Source organism: Meles meles, chromosome 7, assembly GCF_922984935.1.
Source record: "Meles meles chromosome 7, mMelMel3.1 paternal haplotype, whole genome shotgun sequence".
NCBI classification, from domain to species: Eukaryota; Metazoa; Chordata; class Mammalia; order Carnivora; family Mustelidae; genus Meles; species Meles meles.
The window spans coordinates 34,207,354-34,228,909 of NC_060072.1; the positions used below are offsets into that span (position 1 = coordinate 34,207,354).

The 21,556-nt window shown below is 34.7% G+C and overlaps 1 protein-coding gene and 2 non-coding genes across 3 annotated transcripts in view; 1 reads left to right on the forward strand and 2 right to left on the reverse strand.

Moving 5' to 3' along the window:
• LRRIQ1 (leucine rich repeats and IQ motif containing 1) overlaps window positions 1-21,556 on the reverse strand; it is a 214,442-nt gene that overhangs the window by 35,657 nt on the left and 157,229 nt on the right. The gene's annotated exons all lie outside the window — the stretch shown is intronic.
• On the reverse strand, window positions 1,345-1,450 carry LOC123947779. The gene has a single exon (XR_006819821.1). It is a non-coding gene; the product is annotated as a U6 spliceosomal RNA (small nuclear RNA).
• On the forward strand, window positions 16,677-16,780 carry LOC123947790. The gene has a single exon (XR_006819827.1). It is a non-coding gene; the product is annotated as a U6 spliceosomal RNA (small nuclear RNA).

A 21,556-nucleotide genomic window follows, 5' to 3' on the forward strand; every position in this document is an offset into this window, starting at 1 on the left:
CTCTTGGAAAATATTCCCCTATCCAACCTGGACTCCCTTAGGGAGTGTTAATATAGGAGGTCATCCAAACTAGGGCCCACCCAATAGAATAATGGATAGGCTGGTGATGTAAGTAGGTTGGCTTTCAAAATAACATGGTTATAGTGGCCAAATAAATATTACTGTGACCTGTTTTCTGTTTGTTTGTTTATACAGTTGGACTTCAGGTTCTTGCCATATATAAAAGCTTCTGCTCTGGTAAAAATATACCACTAATTCTATTCATTTGTGTATATTTACTAATCATGGTCCAAATATACGGTTGAGTTCCTTTACTAGTTTTATTTCAAAAGAATTCATTAAGTGGTATTATATAACTATACTAATGATAGAGGCTTGATGGATCCAATTAAACATTTTTTGTATCATTGTAATCATTTTTATAGCTATAAAACAGAAATGCTTATCATACCTATGTTTATACTTTCATAATGCATTTCTCACTATTAATTTCTGCTTCTAATAATTTCTCTACCTGTCAAATAAGAATACAGATATGCTTCTGTTACAGTCAGAGCTAACATCACATAAAATACTGAATATATATGAAAATATTGCTTGCTCTATAAAAAAACTAGTAAATATAAGTAAAAATAATTTTCCTTCACAACCATTTTTTAGAGAGAGAGAGAGAGAAGGCGGGGAGGGGCAGAGGGGGAGAGAAGAGAGAGAAAGAGAGAGAGAATCTTAATCAGGCTCCATAACCAGCATGGAACCCAGCTCCACGGTCAATCTCACAACACTCAGGGCATGACCTAAGCCGAAATCAAGTCGAATGCTTAAGGGACTGAGCCACCCAAGTGTCCGTCATTCACAATCTGAATGACAAACATATTAGAGACTAATAATCCTGGTTCCAAACTTATTGTTTTCCATGGGTAATCACTTAAAAGAGTAGCCCTATAGACAATATTTTAGAGTCTTCTAAGTGTATACTTTATTAATGCAGAATTTTTATCTTTCATTATATTTTGTTTAAAAGGATAGATTTTTATTTTATGTAGCAGAAATTCATTTGTAAATGAATCAGGGCCTCCATTCATTGATTTCACTTTCAATTGGAAAGATAAGTTAAGTATTATTGCTCTATTTCTACTCTAGTGAGGAAAAAAAGTCAAGATAGGCAATACCAGTCTTCCCTACATAATTAAATTTTGGATTTAACCTACTTATATAAATATCGAATTGGGGAAGATTTTTTTTTTAAGGGGAAAAAATTAGGGGTGGGGTTTGTAGCTGGAAGGGTCAAGTCACTTTGCTTATCAGAGACAAAGTTTTGTCATTGATCAACATTAGAAAGGAAAGCAAAATATGGAACACTTTATGAATCTGCATTTTGTCCTGGTGCAGAGGCCATGCTAATTTTCTCTATATTATTCCATTTTTATTATATGTGTTGTCAAGTGAGCACAGAAAGCTCTTTTTATCATTTTTATTTTGTTATAAGATATACAATGTACACAAAATATTGCATATAGCAAGTGTTTAGAATTTCAAACTTTATAAGTAATTTAAAATAAATAAAGATTATATATTAAATTATGCATAAATTGTTTGTAAACTTGGCGATTCACAGACCTGTACCCCTTGGGATAAAAATACATTATATGTTTATAAAAAAAAAATTGGAAGGGGAGGCGAACCATAAGAGACTATGGACTCTGAAAAACAACCTGAGGGTTTTGAAGGGTCAGGGGTGGAAGGTTGGGGGAACAGGTGGTGGGTAATAGGGAGGGCACGTTTTGCATGGAGCACTGGGTGTTGTGCAAAAACAATGAATACTGTTACGTTGAAAAAATATATAAATTAAATTTCTTAAAATGGAAAAAAATAAAAATAAAAATAAAATTATTATATAAATACACATACAAATACATGTTCCATGTGACCTCTGATCATTCAAAAAAAAAAAAACAAAACAAAAGAGAATACAGCTTGCACATGAGAAGTCCTGCTCAAAATTCTGTTCTCATTATGCTGAATTTTATAACATTGACTTTCTTAACTTCCTTTATAAATTTTCCTACCTATGTATTAAGCAAGTTTTGCTTGCTACAATTCTGTAGGTATTCTCTTGTGTTCATTTGTTCAGTATTGTTTGTGAGATTCATCTATGTTGCTGTGTATAGATGCGGTTCATTATTTTTCAGAATCATACTGTATCCCACAGAATAGATTATTAGAGTTTATTCATTCCATTGTTGTTGGACACATGGCTGTTTCCAGTTTTGGACTATTAAGAAAAACACTACTCTGACTATTCTTGTACAAGTTTCTATACAGCAAGCATTTATAAATGTAATTGAAGGATCATATGAAATGCATATCTTCAAATCCACCACATGTAAAACTGCTTTCCAAATGGTAGTACCAAATTGTATTTCAATCAGCAAAATATGAGTCTTATTGGTTATGTGTTTTCCAAAAATTAGGTTTTTGAGTGTTTTTTTTCTTTGCAGATTTAATTTGCATTTCTGTGCTACAAAATGAGATTAAGCACCTTTTTATATGTTCACAAGTTAATTGGATATCTTTTTTGGTGAAAAATATGTTAGAGCTTCTAGTTTATTTTTTCTATTAGGCTATATATATTTTAGTGACTTTCAGGAATTATTTATATATTTTGGATATGAGACCTTTGTTGGTTATATGTAACAAATATCTTTTCCATCTCTATAGACTATTATTTCACTATTATATTTTTGGATTTATAGAGATTTTTAATTTTAATGTAAATATATTTACCAAGATGATGAGTATTTTTAAAGAAATAATTCCATATCCAATGTTATATTCTGCCACATTGTCTTCTATAAGTTTTATATTTTTGCTTCTTATATTTAGGTCACATAATTAATTTTTTAGCATGGATAATCACTTAAGTAATATTTATTGAAAAGTCTATTGCCCACTGATTTTTTAAATTAACTTTAATTTTTTTTAGTGTTTCAAAATTCATTGTTTATGCACCACACCCGGTGCTCCATGCAATATGTGCCCTCTATAATACCCACCACCAGGCTCACCAAATCACTTCCCCTCACCTCCCAAACCCTCAGTTTTTTTCTCAGAGTCCACAGTCTCTTAAGGTGTGTCTCCCCCTCCAATTTCCCCCAACTCACTTCTCTCCATCTCCCCATGTCCTCTGTGTTATTCCTTATGCTCCACAAGTAAGTGAAACCATATGATACTTGACTCTTGCTGCTTGACTTATTTCACTCAGCATAATCTCTTCCAGTCCCATCCATGTTGATATAAAAGTTGGGTATTCCTCCTTTCTGATGGAGGCGTAACATTCCATTGTGTATATGGACCATATCTTCTTTATCCATTCATCTGTTGAAGGGCATCTTGGCTCTTTCCACAGTATGGCGACTGTGGCCATTCCTGCTATGAACACTGGGGTGCAGATGGCTCTTCTTTTCACTACATCAGTATCTTTGGGGTAACTACCTACTAGCGCCATTGCAGGGTCATAGGGAAGCTCTATTTTTAATTGTTTGAGGAATCTCCACACTGTTTTCCAAAATGGCTGCACCAACTTGCATTCCCATCAACAGTGTAAGAGGGTTCCGCTTTCTCCACATCCTCTCCAACACTTGCTGTTTACTGTCTTGTTGATTGTGGCCATTCTAACTGGTATAAGGTGGTATCTCAATGTGGTTTTGATTTGAATCTCCCTGATGGCTAATGATGATGAACAATTTTTCATATGTCTGTTAGCCATTTGTATGTTTCTTTGGAGAAGTGTCTGTTCATGTCTTCTGCCCATTTTTTTGATATGATTATCTGTTTTGTGTGTGTTGAGTTTGAGGAGTTCTTTATAGATCTTGGATATCAGCCCTTTGTCTGTAGTGTCATTTGTGAATAACTTCTCCCATTCCATGCATTGTCTCTTTGTTTTGTTGACTGTTTCCTTTGCTGTGCAGAAGTTTTTGGTGGATGAAGTCCCAAAAGTTCATTTTCACTTTTGTTTCCTTTGCCTTTGGAGGCGTATCTTGAAAGAAGTTGCTGTGGCCGATGTCAAATAGATTACTGCCTATGTTCTCCTCTAGGATTTTGATAGATTCCTGCCTCACAATGAGGTATTTTATCCATTTCGAGTTTATCATTGTGTATGGTGTAAGGGAATGGTCAATTTTCATTCTTCTGCACATAGATGTCCAATTTCCCCAGTATCATTTATTGAAGCAACTGTCTTTTTTTCACTGTATATTTTTTCCTGCTTTGTTGAAAATTATTTGACCATAGAGTTGAGCGTCCATATTTGGGCTCTCTATTCTGTTCCACTGGTCTATGTGTCTGTTTTTGTGCCAGTACCATGCTGCCTTGGTGATCACAGGTTTGTAGTAAAGCTTGAAATCAGGTAAGGTGATGTCCCCAGTTTTGTTTTTCTTTTTCAACATTTCCTTAGCAATTGAGGGTCTTTTCTGGTTCCATACAAATTTATGGATTGTTTATTCCAGCTGTTTGAAAAGTACTCTTGGAATTTTGGTTGGGATGGCATTGAAAGTATAGATTGCTCTAGGCAGTATAGACATTTTAGCAATGTTTATTCTTCTGATCCATGAGCATGGAATGGTCTTCCATCTTTTTATGTCTTCTTCAATTTCTTTCATGAGTGTTCTGTAGTTCCTCGAGTACAGATCCTTTACCTCTTTGGTTAGGTTTATTCCCAGATATCTTATGGTTCTTGGTGCTATAGTAAATGGAATCGATTTTCTCATTTCCCTTTCTATATTTTCATTGTTAGTGTATAAGAAAGAAACAGATTTCTGTGCATTGATTTTGTAGTCTGCCACATTACTGAACTGCTGAATGAGTTCTAGTAGTTTGGGGGTGGAGTCTCTGGGGTTTTCCATATAAAGTATCATGTCATCTGTGATGAGAAAGACTTTGACTTCTCCTTTGCCAATTTGAATAACTTTTATTTCTTTTTGTTGTCTGATTACTGTTGCTAGGAATTCTAGTACTATGTTGAACAAGAGTGGTGAGAGTGGGCATCCTTGTTGTGTTCCTGATCTCAAAGGGAAGGCTCTCAGCTTTTTCCCATTGAGGATGATATCTGCTGTGGGTTTTTCATAGATAGATTTTATGAAGTTGAGGAATGTTCCCTCTATCCCTATACTTTGTATCATTTTAATCAGGATCATTTAAATCAGTATCTTGTCAAATGTTTTTTCTGCATCAATTGAGAGGACCATATGGTTCTTCTCTCTTCTCTTATTGATTTGTTCTATCACATTGATTAATTTGCAAATGTTGAACCACCCTTGCATCCCATGGATAAATCCCACCTGGTCATGGTGGATAATCTTTTTAATGTACAGTTGGATTCTATTAGCTAGGATCTTGCTGAGAATCTTGGGATCCATATTTCATCTAGGATATTGGTCTGAAATTCTTCTTTTTTTTTTTTTAAAGATTTATTTATTTGACAGATAGAGATTATAAGTAGGCAGAGAGAGAGAGAGGAGGAAGCAAGCTCCCAGCCAAGCAGAGAGCCCAATGCGGGGCTCGATCCCAGGACCCTGGGATCATGACCTGAGCTGAAGGCAGAGGCTTTAACCCGCTGAGCCACCCAGGCGCCCCTGAAATTCTTCTTTTTGATGGGTTTTTTTGCCCGGTTTGGGGATCAGGGTAATGCTGGCTTCATAAAAAGAGTATGGAAGTTTTCCTTCTGTTTCTATTTTCTGAAACAGCTTCAGTAGAATAGGTATTATTTCTTCTTTGTAATTTGGTAGAATTCTCCAGGAAATCCATCAGGTCCTGGGCTCTTGTTTTTTGGGAGGTTTTTGATCACTGCTTCAATATCATTAGTGATTCTCATATCAGATAAATTATATTTTAAACTAAAGACTGCAGTCAGAGATAAAGAAGGGTGCTACATCATTCATAAAGGGTCTATCCACCAAGAAGGTCTAACAATTATAAATATTTATACCTCCAATATGGGAGCAGCCAACTACATAAGACAACTGTTAATCAAGATAAAGAGTCACATTGATATGAATACATTAATAGTAGGGAACCCTACCACACTACTCTCAGTAATAGACAGATCATCCAAGCAGAAAATCAATAAAGAAACAAGAGCATTTAATGACACATTGGACCAGATGGACCTCATAGATATATACAGAACATTCCACCCTAAAACAACAGAGTACTCATTCTTCTCAAGTGCACATGGAACTTTCTCCAGAATAGACTACATACTGGGTCACAAATCAGGGCTCAACCAATACCAAAAGACTGAGATTTTTCCCTGCATATTTGCAGACCACAATGCTTTGAAACTGGAACTCAACCACAGGAAAAAGTTTGGAAGGAATTCAAACACTTGGAAGCTAAAGACCACCCTGCTTGAGAATGTTTAGACCAACCAGGAAATCAAAGAAGAACTTAAACAATTCATGGAAACCAATGAGAATGAAGACACATTGGTCCAAAACCTATGGCATACAGCAAAGACAGTCCTAAGGGGGAAATACATAGCCATACAAACCTCTCTCAAAAAAACTGAAAAATACAGAATACACCAGCTCTCTTTACACCTTAAAGAATTAGAGAACCAACAACAAATTAAGCCAACCCCACAGAAGAAGGAAAATAATCAAGATTAGAGCAGATATCAAATGAGAGAAACTAGAGATACAGTAGAACATATCAACAAAACTAGAAGATGCTTTTTTGAAAGAATCAATAAGATCCATAAACCACTGACCAAACTAATCCAAAAGAAAAAAAAGAGGACCCAAATTAATAAAATAAAATTAAATAAATAAATTAAATAAATAAATTCAATAAATAAATAAATAAAATACTGTCACTTCTTTACCCATTCATCAGTTGATGGACATTTGGGAGAGAGGGAACAAGCCATAGTGACTTTTTTTTTTTTTAAGATTTTATTTATTTATTTGTCTGAGAGAGATCACAAGTAGGCAGAGAGGCAGGCAGAGAGAGAGAGAGGAGGAAGCAGGCTCCCTGTCAAGTAGAGAGCTGGATGCTCGATCCCACGACCCTGAGGTCATGACCTGAGCTGAAGGCAGAGGCTTAACCCACTGAGCCACCCAGGCACCCCATACTGACTCTTAATGATAGAGAACAAACTGAGGGTGGATGGAGAGAGATAGGTGGGGGGCGGGTGTTAAAGAGGGCACTTCTGATGAGCACTGGGTGTTGTATGTAAGTGATGAATCACTGAATTCTACTCCAAAAACCAATATTGCACTGTATGTTAACTAACAAAGTCAAAATTAAAAAAGTACTGTCACAGGTCAAAATTTTTTTCCTTCCTGGTTACTTGCCTACAATGTTAGGTTTAAGGGTAATTTCGGTATCATACATTTCTAGGAATTGACCATTTTCTCCAAATTTTCAAATATACTGCTGTAGGGATGTTCATAATATTCCCTTACTAAAGTTTAAGTCTGTATCATTTGTCATTCTGCCTCATTTTCGTTCCTGATACTGGTTATTTGTGCTTTCCCTTTTATTTTCATAATCAGATTTGCCAGGAATTCATCAAATTTCTTTCAAAAAATTTACCTTTTTGATGAAATGTTTTACTTTAAAAGATTCATTGCCTATTATTTTTATATTACAATATAATATTTTATTGTTTAATTATTTTTAAAAATATTTATGATTGACTCATGAATTTTTCAGGTACTTCCTAATTTCCAAGAGGGTAAAGATTATCTAGTTATCTTCATTCATCATTCATTTACAGCTTATTAGTATCATTACTAGTACTATCATTATTAGTATTATTGATATCATTCATTTACAGTTTATTAGCATTATATTCAGAAAATATACTCACATGATTTTAATCCTGAAGTTATTTTTGAGACCTGACTTAAGGCCAGCATAAGTTAAAGTTCTATAAATGCCCTGTGTGTGCTTACTCTAGTTGAGTGTTTTATTTATGTCCTTTAAGCAAGTGTTACTAAATCAATTTATCAAACCATGTCCTTAACTGATTTCTTGACTGCTTGTTCTATAAATTACTAAGAAAGATATAGTAAAACTCTCAATATAGTTCAGAATTTTTGACTTCTCTTTGGTACTTCTTTAATGTTTGCTTTATATTATTTAAATGTACATCTTTGTTATATATTATTTAAAAATAATAAAATTCATTTTTAGAGCAGTTTTAGGTTTAAAACAAAATTTTATGTTATAGAAATTTCTCTATATATTCTCATCCTTTATATATTCAAAGTCTCTCCCACTATTGACATACTTCCACTCCCACCACAGTAGTACATTTGTTATAATCTATGAACCTACACTGAGACATCATAATCATCCAAAGTCCATAGTTTACATCAGGGATCACTCTTGGTGTTATACTTTGTTAGTCTGGACAAATGTATAATGACATGTATCCAACATTATGGTAACATGTAGAGTAGTTTTCACTGCTCTAAAAATCCTCTGTGCTCTGCATCTTGACCCCTTCTCCCCAACCCTGGCCCCTGGCAATACTGATCTTTTTACTATCCCCATAGTTTTGCCTTTTCCAGAATGTTACATAGTTGGAATCATACAAATAGCCTTTTCAGATTGGCTTCTTTCACTTAGTAATATGCATTTAATGTTCCCATGTCTTTTCATGGCTTGGTATCTCATTTTCTTTCTTTGTTGAATAGTATTTCTTTGTCTGATGTGCTGCTGTTTATTCATTTATCTTTCAAGGATGTCTTGGTTGCTTTCAAATTTTGACAATTATGAATAAATCTGCTATAAATATTTGTGTGCCAATTTCTGTGTGGACATAGGTTTTCAATTCATTTTTTAAAAAAAGATTTTATTTATGTATTTGAGAGAAAGAGAAAGAGTGTGAACGAGAGAGCACAAGCATGGGGAGGGGGAGAGGGAGAAGCAGACTCCCTGTTGAGCAGGGAGTTCGATGTGATTCCAGGACCCTGGGATCATGACCTGAGGTGAAGGCAGATGCTTAACTGACTGAGCCACACAGGCACCCCAAGTTTTCAATTCATTTAAATAAATACAAAGAATGAGATTGCTGGATCACTTAGTAAAAATATTTCTAGTTTTATGAGAAAGTTCCAAACTGTGTTCCAAAGTGATTGAATATTGTGCACTCCTATCAGCAATGAATGGAAGTTCTGTTGCACCATATCCTTGTCAGAATATGGTATTGTCATCATTCTAGATTTTAGCCCTTCTTATAGTTATGTAGTGATATCTTGCTGTTGTAATTTGCATTTCCTTGAGGACATAAATGGTACATCTTTTCATATACTTATTTGCCATTTGTATATTATCTTTGGTGAAGTGTCATTAAGGTCATTGGCTCATTTTTTAAACTGGATTACTTATTTTCTTTTTGTTTAGATTTAAGAGTTCTTTGTTTATTTTTGATAGTAACCATTAATTAGATAATGTTTTGCAAATATTTTTTCTCAGCCTGTGGCTTGTCTTTTCATTCTCTTGACATTGTCTTCAGCAGAACACAAATTTTTACTTTTATTGAAGTCCAACTTATAAATTATGTGTCATGCATCATGCCACTGGTGTCATACCTAAAAAGTCATAGCTATGCCCAAGGTCACCTAGATCTAGATTTTCTTCTATATTATATTCCAGGAGTCTAGAAGTTTTCCATTTTATATTTAGGTATGCAATACATTTTGAGTTAAATTTTGTGAGTGGTAAAATGTCTGTGTCTAGATTCATTTTTTTTTATTAGGAGGATAACCATTTTGTTCTAGCACCATATGTTGAAAAGACAGTCTTAATCTGTTGTTATTATCTTTGATCCTTTGTCAAAGATCAGTTGGCCATATTTGTGGGGGTCTGTTTCTGGGCTGTCTATCTTCTGTTCCATTGACCTATTTGTTATTCTTTTGCCAATAGCACAGTCTTGGTTACTGTAGGTTATAGCAAATCTTGAAGTCAAATATTGTCAGTCCTCTAAATTTGTTCTTTTCCTTCAATATTTTGTTGGCTACCCTGGGCATTTTGCCTCTTTATATAAATTTTAGAATCAGTTTGTTAATATTCACAAAATGACTTGCTGGGATTTCATTTAATCTATAGATCAAGTTAAGAAGCACCGAAATCTTGTTAGTATTGAGTTTTTCTAACTATGGACATGGTATATTATCAATTTATTGAGTTCTTTTACATATTTCATCAAAGTTTTGTAGCTTTTCTCATACAGAATTTGTACCTATTTTGTTAGATTTATACTTAAGCATTTAAGTTGGGGGTGGCAACATAAATGGTTTTATTTTTTTTTTATTTTTTTTAAAGATTTTATTTATTTATTTGACAGAGAGAGAGATCACAAGTAGGCAAAGAGGCAGGCAGAGAGAGAGGAGGAGGCAGGCTCCCTGCGGAGCAGAGAGCCCGATGCGGGGCTCAATCCCAGGACTCTGAGATCATGACCTGAGCCGAAGGCAGCGGCTTAATCCACTGAGCCACCCAGGCGCCCCTGGTTTTATTTTTTTAACTTCAAACTTCACTGTTCATTACTAGTATATAGGAAGGTGATAGGCTCTTATATATTAATCCTACATCCAAAACTTTGTTACAATTGCTTATTAGTTTCAGAAGTTTTGTTGGTTCTTTCAAATTTTATATATAGATGATCACGTCATCTGAAAAAAAAATCATTTCTTTCTTCCTATTCTGCTACGTTTTATTTCCTTTTCTTGTGTATTGCATTAGTTAGGATTTTTAGTACAAGGTTGAAAAGAAGTGGCTAGAGTCAATATCCTCGTCTTGTACCTGATCTTTCTATTTCTTACCATTAAGTGTGATGTGTGATGTTAACTGTAGGGTTTTTGTAAAAATTCTTTATCAAGTTGAAGAAGTTGCCCTCTATTCCTGGTTTATTGAATTTTTATCTTGAATGTGGATTTTGTGAAATGCTTTTGTGCATCTATAGATATCATGTGATTTCTCTTTTTTAGCCTTTTGATGTGATGGACACACTAATTTTTAATTTTTTTTAAGATTATTTATTTGAGAGAGAGAGAGAATTGGAGTAGGAGGGTCAGGGCAGAGGGAGAAGCATACTCTCCACTGAGCAGGAAGCCCAATGTGGGGCTCAATCCCAGGCCCCCACGATCATGACCTGAGCAAAGGCAGACACTTAACTAAGTCACCCAGGTGTCCCATGATTTTTGAACGTTTAACCAGCTTTACATACATGGGATAGATCCCTACTGGTCATTAGATAATGTATAATGTGCATGATTCTCTTTATAAATTGTTGGATTTGATTTGCTAATATTTTTTGAGGATTTTCTGTATCATGTTATTGGAAGTCTGTAATTTTCTTTTCTTGTATAGTCTTTGTCTGTCTTTAGTAATTTAGTAATTTAGTGATTCTGTCCTTACAGAATGAATTAGAAAGTATCCCTTCTGCTTCTATCCTTTGAAAGAGATCATAAAGAATTTGTATAATTTCTTTCCCAAATGGTTCTATTTTCTTCTAAGCCTGGCACTTTCCATTTTGGAAGTTGAACACTTCTAAGCCTGGCACTTTCCATTTTGGAATTTGATTAATTTTGATTCAATTTTACTTAATAGATATAGGCTTGTTCAGCTTGTCTTTTTATTATGCAAGTTTTAGCAAATTGTGCCCCAAAGAATTTGTCCATTTCATCTAAGTTATCATATTTATGGGCATAGAGTTACTCATAGCATACCTTTATTATTCTTTAACTGTCCATATAATCGGTAGTGATGTTCCCTCTTTTATTTCTGATATTAGTAATTTGTGTCCTCTCTCTCTCTCTCTTTTTTTCTTATTTAGCCTGGTTGGTGTTTTATTAATCTTATTGATCTTTTCAAAGGATCAGCTTTTGGTTTCATTGATACTCTACTGAATTTCCATTTACAATTTTATTGATTTCTTCTCTAATTCTATTTTTTTCTTCTGCTTACTTTTGATTTAATTTACGCTACTTTTCCAAGTTTCCTAAGGTAGAAACTTAAATGGTAGATTTTATATCTTTCTTCTTTTCTAATGTATGCAGTCTTTGCTATAAATCTCCCTCTAAGCACTGCTTTTGTGGCATCCCACGCGTTTTTATGAGTGGTGTTTTCATTTCAATTTCGTTGAATTCAAAATTTCTATAAAGTTAAAAATATTTTTAAATTTCCCTTAGTTTAGTAATGCTTTCATTTCTCCCTAGAGACTGTGTTTTTTCTTACCTAAATATAAGGATTCCAGCTTTATTTATGTTTTTTTTGTTTGGTTGGTTGGTTTAAAGATTTTATTTATTTGACAGACAGAAATCACAAGTAGGCAGAGAGGCAGACACAGAGAGAGGGAGAGGCAGGCTCCCTGCTGAGCAGAGAGCAGGATGCAGGGCTCAATTCCAGGATGCTGGGATCATGACCTGAGCCGAAGGCAGAGGCTTTAACCCACTGAGCCACCCAGGTGCCCCCAGCTTTATTTTGGTTAGTGTTTTTGTGATCTATTTTTCCTATCATTTTGCTTTTAAGCTTACTGCACCTTTAGAATTTAAGTTTGGCTTTTGAATTAAAAAAAAAATCTAGAAGAAACTGCTATCTGCTAACTAAGTTATTTAAATACATGTAATGTAAGTACTGGTATATTTGAGTTTGTATTTATACACATGTATCTTATATATACATACTTAAATGTATATGTGTGTGTGTGTGTGTGTCTTATTTTGTGCTTTCTATTTGCCTGAATACAATGTGTTCTTTTCTTTCTTTTTTTCCTTTTTTTTTGAGAGGGAGAGAGGTGGGGGAGGGGTGGGAAGAGAGGGAGAGAGAATCTTAAACAGGTGTCAGGGTCTTAAGGGTCAAGACCCTGAGATCATGACCTGGACCAAAAATCAAGATTCAGACACTTCACCAACTGAGTGACCTAGGCACCCCTGGATACACTATGTTTTTTTCTTTACTTTCTTGGCTTCATTTTGGATTGAGTGCTTCTTTTATTTTATTGTTCTGCTTTGTTTTTTTTCTCACTAGTGTGGAAATAACATTGTTAATATATATTCATTTTAGTTTTTCTCCTGGAAATCATAATACACATTGTTAACATAATCTAAAATTAACCAATTTTCCCCTCCTGCTAGGGAAAATAAGAATTATAGAATATTTTAACTCAATTTCACTCCATTTTGACTTATACATAAATTTTCTCTGATTTGACTTGTGACATTTAATTTCAGAAGATGTGATTATTGCTAATCGTATTGTCAATTTATGTTTGATTTTACCGACATATTTCGTATTTCTTATTTTTTTCTTTCTTCTTGCCACATGGATGTTTCATCTGGGATTTTCTTGAGAAAAGGACAGTGTCTTTAAATAAATTTGTTTAATAATTGTCTACTAGTAGCAAACTCAGTTTTTGTTAATATGAAAATGTCTATGGTGAGGTCAGCTGGGAAGATGGCAGAGTAGGAGGACCCTAAGCTCACCTCCTCTCATGGATACAACTAGATAACAGTCTTAATCAGCATAAATAATCTGGAAAATGACCCAAAGACTGGCAGAACAAACTCCGAAACTAAAGCCAGGGAAGAAGCCACATCAAAGAAGGAAGGAAGAGTGAAGACACAGTGAGAATGGAACAGACTGTGGATGTCCCCATTAGGGAGGAAGCTGGTGGCACAGAGAAGGGTAGAAAACAGACTCTTGCACCAGAGAGCCCACAACACAAGGAAGACCAATCTCCACAATTTTTGCCTTTGAAAGTGAAAGGGGCTGAATTTTGAGGGTTCCTAAAACCAGTGGGACCTAAATCCTAGAATTTTAAAAATCATTGGGCTTGGCTCTGGGAAAGTACAGATAGCCTTAGGAAGGGGAGTCCCCGCACTTAAAAAGACAGCATGACAAACAGTCCATGCAGTTGCAGTGTAGACCAGCATTTGAGAAACCCCAGGGGCAGATGGGAGGGAAATTGATTTGCTCATCTCAAAGTGTGGCCCAGAAAGACAGGGACCATGGAGAGACCTCTCCAGGACAAAAGGAGCTGGCCGGTGCCATTTCCCTCCCCTCTCCTCCAGCACAAACAACAGTCACCCGTGGGAACCAGCATGGTGCTAACACTCAATACATACTTTATTTGCACCCGACCTTGACCCCTTTGCTTAAGTGGATCAGCGCTTCCCAGTCATGCTCCCTTCAGCCCTAGTGTTACAGATCCCATCTTCAGAAGACCAGTGCAAACCCTATCAACCACATATCCTGACCCACATGTTGTGCAGGACCTCATTTCCAAATGTGGTGGGGCCGATCTTTCATAGGCAGACCACCTCACACCTTGCTGGCCATAAGAGGCAAAAAGAGCCTCTGTAGACCATTGACTTGAAGAAAAAAGAGGCCAAGACTCAATAGCAAAGCACATGCAACACAGAAAGGAGACACTCCCTGCAACACTAGGCCCTGGGGAACAGGGAACACTGTACTACTACAGGGCACTATGGGACCTCTTCTTCATAAGGGTGTTATCAATAAGAACAAGAGAAATGGCTGACTTTCCTAACACATAGAAAGAGACACAGAAAGTCAGACAAAATGAGGAGACACCTGCAGATTGAAAGTGAGGGGATGGAGAAACACTATCAAGCAAATGGATGCCAAAATAAAGCCAGTGTAGCAATACTTACGTTGGACAAAATACACTTTAAAACGAAGACTGTAATAAGAGACAAAGGGACACTATATAATAATAAAGGGGACGATCCAAGAAGAGGATATAACAAAGGTAAGTATTTATGCACCCACCATGGGAGCACCCAGATATATAAAACAATTAGTAACATAAACAATAATTGGGGCACCTGGTGGCTCAGTGGGTTAAAGCCTCTGCCTTTGGCTCAGGTCATGATCCCAGGGTCCTGGGATCAAGCCCCGCATCGGGCTCTGCTCAGCAGGGAGCCTGCTTCCTCCTCTCTCTCTCTCTCTGCCTACTTGCGATCTCTCTCTCTGTCAAATAAATAAATAAATTCTTTAAAAAAATAATTGATAGTAATACGATAGTACTAGGGGACTTCAACACCCCATTTACACTGATGGACAGATCATCCAAGTAGAAAATCAATAAGGAAACAATGCTTCTGAATGACACACTGGACCAGATGGATTTGACAGACATATTCAGAACATTCCAACCTAAATCAGAAGAACACATATTCTTTTCAAGTACACAAGGAACATTCTCCAGAACAGGTCACATATTGGGCCAAAAATAAGTTTCAACAAATTAAAAATATTGAAGTCGTACCATACATCTTTCCTGACCACCATGATATGAAACTAGAATTCAACCACAAGAAAAAATCTGGAAAGAGCACAAACACACGAAGGTTAAATAACATACTACTAAACAATGAATGGGTCAACCAAGAAATCAAAGAAATAAAAAATTACATGAAAACAAATGAAAATGAGAACACAATGGTCCAAAATCTTTGGGATGCAGCAAAAGTGGTTCTAACTGGGAAGTTTATAGCAATACAGGCCTAACTCAAGAAGCAAGAAAAATCTCAAACAAGCTAACCTTACACCTAAAAGAACTAGAAAAAGAAGAAAACACAAAACCCAACCCAGCAAAAGGAAGGAAATAATTAAGTTTAGAGCAGAAATAAATGATAGAGCAACTAAAACAAAACCAACCAAACAAACAAAAAAAAACAATAGAACAGGTCAATGAAATCAGGAGCTGGTTCTTTGAAAAGATCAACAAAATTGATAAAGTTCTAGTGAGACTGATCAGAAAGAAAAGAGAGACAGAGAGAGGATCCAAATAATCAAAATTACCAATGAAAGGTAAGAAATAGCAAACAAGACCACAGAAATACAATTGTATTTCAATATTGTAACAGAATATTATGAAAACCTATAGGCCAACAAATTGGACAACCTAGAAGAAATGGATAAATTCCTAGAAACATATTATCTACCAAAACTAAGCAGGAAGAAATACAAAATTTGAACAGCCTAATAACTAGCAATGAAATTGAATCAGTAATCAAAAACTTCCTAACAAACAAAAATCCAGGACCATATGGCTTCACAGGCAAATTCTACCAAATATTTAAAGCAGTTAACACCCATTCTTCTCGAAATATTCCAAAAATAGAAGAGAAAAGAAAACCTCCAAATTCTGTGAGGCCTGTATCACCTCAATACCAAAACCAAATAAAGACACAACAACAAAAAGAGTACTATAAGCCAATATATCTCATGAATATAGATGCAAAAACCCTTAACCAAATATTAGCAAACCAAATCCAATAATATGTTTAAAAAATTATACTCAACAATCAAGTAGTATTTATTCCCAGGATGCAGGAATGGTTCAATATTCACAGATCAGTGTGATACGTCACACCAACAAAAGAAAGAATAAAAACCATACGATCACACTTTGCTACTTTATCTGTTTACCAGGGACAGGGAAATTTATATTTAGTTTTAGATCTTATATGATGAGAATAGACATTAATCTTTGCAGTAAACACACATCTTACTTGGAGTTTTCTAAATCCCACAGTTGGCAATTGCAGGATAAATTATATCTATAAGAAATCATTTGCTGAATATCAGCTACAAGGTGAAATATAGTCTCAAAGAATCCAGTTCTAAATGCTATATTAATAGTGCTTGCTTCAGCAGCATATATACCAAAATTGGAATGATATAGAGATTAGCACGGTCCCCACACAAGGATGACACTAAACTATTAAAAATTCACAGATTAATACTGATTTTAATAATAATCAAATATGATTTGACATAAACCACAGCCATGTCATTTTGCCTTAGCAATGGATGTGCCCCCCCAAAAAAATTATTTGGCAAAATAAAATTCTGTAAGTCAAGCATTTTTTTTTCATTTTTATCAGTTTTTGGACAAAAATAAGGCATAAAGTCCTAAATCTTAAATTAATAAAATTTTGTTATATTATTATTTCAGAGTTCTCATCATTTCCTCTGAACTGTCTTTAATTATCTGTAGTTTCTAGCACTTCTAATTTCTCTGCCCCCACAGAGATTTATAAACCAACAGTTAGCAGGCACCCCCTGGGTTAACTGCTAGCCCTTCCTTTCTGGGTCTTCCCCCTTCCCTTCATCTGCACATTGTAAAGAGACTCCCAGTGGGCATGTTTACTAAAGAGTCACAGTTGATGGGACCGTGGATGGGAAGCATACTTGCCAAAAAATGTTACATAAGGTAACCCAATCTTCTGGAATGGGTAGAGTTGGAACTGGAATCAGAATTGATTCATTCTGTTGCTCTGATGGCTGGAGCATTGACATCTAAATCTGGAACTGTTGGAAATAGTATTTTTGACCCTGGGGCCTGGGAAGCAGAGAGTCTGAGACAAGTGAGAAAGAAATCCTGAGGTATAGAAGGCTCTAACTCTCTTGCTTCCTTAAGTTCAGTTGCAGCTCTAATAACCCTCCCCCTATTTTTAATTATGCTAGTTCAAAAAGGCTACCATAATTGCAGCTCCAAAATTCCCAAGTTTGTATTATTAGGGAGATAATGTATATCGCTCTGGTATTCAGTTATCTATAATTTCTAGCACCTGAATTTCTGCTCCCTAAAAATTAAGATTTAAATATAGTTATAGAGACCTGTAGTAGAGTAGTATAAAATTTTCATCCCTCAGATTACCGTTGATGTTATGACGCTCCACTTAAATATGCTGACTATTTGTATAAAGAGATGAAATCTGTAACCCAACCAGTAACATTCTAGAGCCCTGACCATGTGTCAGGCTTTCTTCTAAATATATTAAAAGCATTATCTCAGTTAATCTTCACAAACACTCAGTGAAGTAGGTACAGTTATAACCAGGGATGAGAAAAGGGAGGCACAGCAAGAGTTTGGTGACTTGCTCACAGGTAGTAATGCCGGGAGAGGCACTCGGACCTGGTAGTCTGACCAAGGCGTTTTGTTTTTTGGGTTTTTTTTGGAACAGCAAATTTCTCCCATATATGCATTTAATTATTTTTAATTGAAGTATAGTTGACATGTAATATTATATAAGTTTCTGATGCATAACATAGTAATTCAACAGTTATATGCATTATAAAATGCTCACCATAAGTGTAGTTACCATCTGTCACCATAAAATTTCTTACTATCTTATTGACTACATGCTCTATGCTGTACTTTACATCCTCACGACTTTTTACTGTATAACTAGAAATTTGTACCTCTTAATAGCTTTAACCTATTTTATGTATTCCCCCTCTGGCAACCATCAGTTTATTCTCTGTATTTATGAGTCTGTTTCTGTTTTATTTTTATTTGTTTGTTCATTTGTTTTGTTTTTTAGATTCACATATAAATGAAATCATATAGTATTTGTCTTTCTCTAACTTATTTCACTTGGCATAATGTCTTTTCGGTCCACCCATGTCATTACAAGTGGCAAGGTTTCGTTGCTTTTTATGACTGAGTAATATTACATTGTATATGTATATACTATACTTTCTTTATACATTCATCTATCAGTGGGCACTTGGGTTGCTTCTTTATCTTGGCTATTACAAATAGTGGTATAGTAAACATTGGGGTACATATATATGTAAAAAAACTCCATATGATCATTCCAATAGATGCAGAAAAAATATTAGACAAAGTACAACATCCATTCATGATAAAAATGCTTTGCAGAGTAGGTCTAGAGGGGACGTATCTCAACATAATAAAAGCCTTATATGAAAAACCCACAGCCAACACTATACTCTATGGTGAAAAACTGAGAGCACTTCCTCTAAGGTCAGGAACAAGACAAGCATGCCCTCTTTAACCACTTTCATTCAATATAGTACTGGCGATCCTAGCCATGGCAATTAGACAATACAAAGAAATAAATGACATCCAAATTGGTAAGGAAGAAGGAAAACTCTCAGTATATCAGATGACATGATATTATATATAGGAAATCCTAAAGACTCCTCCAATAACTATTAGAACTGATAAATGAAATCAGTAAAGTCGCAGGATACAAAATCAATGTGCAAAAATATGTTGCATTCCTATACACTAATAATGAGTAGTAGAAAGTGAAATTAAGAAAACTATCCCATTTATAATAGCACCAAAACCAATAAAATATCTAGGAATAAATTTAACTAAAAAGGGAAAGATTTGTACTCTGAAAATTATAAGATACTGATAAAAGAAATTCAAGATGACTCAAAGAAATGGAAAGATCTTCCGTGCTCATGGATTGGAATAACAAATACTGTTAAAATGTCCACACTACCCAAAGCCATCTACACAATTATGCAATCCCTTTAAAAACACCACTAGCATTTTTCACAGGACTAGAAAAAACAATCCTAAAATCTGTATGGAACCACAAAAGACCTCAAATAGCCAAACAATCTTGAAATGAAAAACAAAACTGGAGGCATTATAATTTCAGAATTAAAGTTATATTATAAAGCAGTACTAATTAAAACAGTATAGTGCTGGCACAAAAATAGACATATATATCAACAGCACCAAGTAGAGAGCCCCAAAATAAGGCTATGATTATATGGTCAATTAATCTTTGACAAAGGAGGAATTAATATACAATGGGGAAAAGACGGTCTCTTCAACAAATGATGTGGGGAATACTGAACAACCACATGCAAAAGAATGAAACCAGACCACATTCAGTACACACAAAAATAAACTCAAAATGGAATAAAGGGTTAAATGAGAGACCTGAAACAATAAAAATCCTTGAAGAGAGCACAGGCAATAATCTCTCTGACATCAGCCATAGCAACGTTTTTTAGATAGGTCTCCTAAGCCAAGGGAAATAAAAGTAAAAATAAGTATTGGGACTACATCAAAAATAAAACATTTCTGCACAGCAAAGGAAACAACAAAACCAAAAGGCAACCTACTAAATGGGAGATGATATTTGCAAGTAACATATCTGATAAAGTGAAAGTATTCAAAATATATAAAGAAGTGATACAACTCAACACCCCAAAACCAATGGTCAACAAAAACATGAAATGATGCTCAACATTATTTATCATCAGGGATATACTAATCAAAACTACAATACAGTATCACTTCACACTTGTCAGAATGACTGAAATCAAAAAGACAAGAGACAAGAAGTGTTGAAGGAGGTGGAGAAAAAGGAACATTTTTGTACTGTTGGTGGGAAAGCAAACTGGGGCAGCCACTATGGAAAACAGTATGGAGGTTCTTCAAAAAATTAAAAATAGAACCACTGTATGATCCAGGAATCACACTAATGGGTATTTACCCTAAAAATACAAAAACACTAAATCAAAGAAACACATGCACCCTTATGTTTATTGTAGCATTATTTATAATAGCCAGACTATGGAAGCATCCCAAGTGTTCACGATTAGATGAATGGAGAAAGAAACTGTTGTATATACACACAATGGAACATTATTCAACTATAGAAAAGAATAAAATCTTGCCATTTGCAACAACACAGATACAGGTAGAGCGGATAATACTAAATGAAAGAAGCCAGTCAGAGAAGACATATGATACCATATGATCTCACTTATATATGTTATTTAAGAAACAAAAACAAATGAGCAAAGGGAAAAAAGAGAAAGAGACAAACCAAGACACAGACTCTTAACTATAGAGAACAAACTGGTGGTTACCAGAGGGGAGGTTTGTGGGATGGGGAGAGATGAGGGAAACAGGGGATGGGGATTAAAGAACATACTTATGATAAAAAAAAAATAAGTAAAAATATACAACCGTGATTGAAAACAAACCAAAAAAAGGAAATATTTAAACTTGTACCTCCAAAAAAAAAAAAAAGAAAGAAAATGTCTGTGTTTGTTCTTATTCTGGTGAATTTCAGTTTGAGTCTAACTGCAACTTCACTGCTAATGTGTGTCCTCTTTTTCTCAAAAAGATTTTTTGTTTTCTGTTATGTAAAATTTTACACTGATGAGTAGCTCTGGATTTTTTTTTAATTTATCCTGCTTATGACTCAATTTCTTGAATCTTTGATGATGTTTGTTATCCATTTCAGAAAATTTTTCAGTCATTATCTTACTGGATATGGCCATTGCCTCATTCTATCTTGCCTATATTCCAGAATTCTATTTAGACATAATTAAACCTTCTCTAACTTTCTCTCTGTATTTTTATTTCCTATTTTTTTCATATATTGGCTTCTCTGCACTAGATTCTAGATGTTTTCTCACATATTTTCAAGTTCATTATTTCTTCAGCTTTGTTTAATCTGCAGGTAAACCCATATTATAGATCCTAATTTCAATTATTTTATTTTTCATTTCTAAAATTTATATTGTATTCTCAAATTTGCTCTCCCTTGCAGGTATTCCTGCAAGATAGCTTCTATTGCTTAAAGTAAGTATATTTATTTTATAATAAGTGTCTAATAAAACTAATATAAATTATTTGTACATTTTTTGTGATGTCTATTTTTCTATTGGTTTGACTCATAGTGTCTTATTTTATTATAAATAAAAATATTTTTTCCAGAGATTATATGAT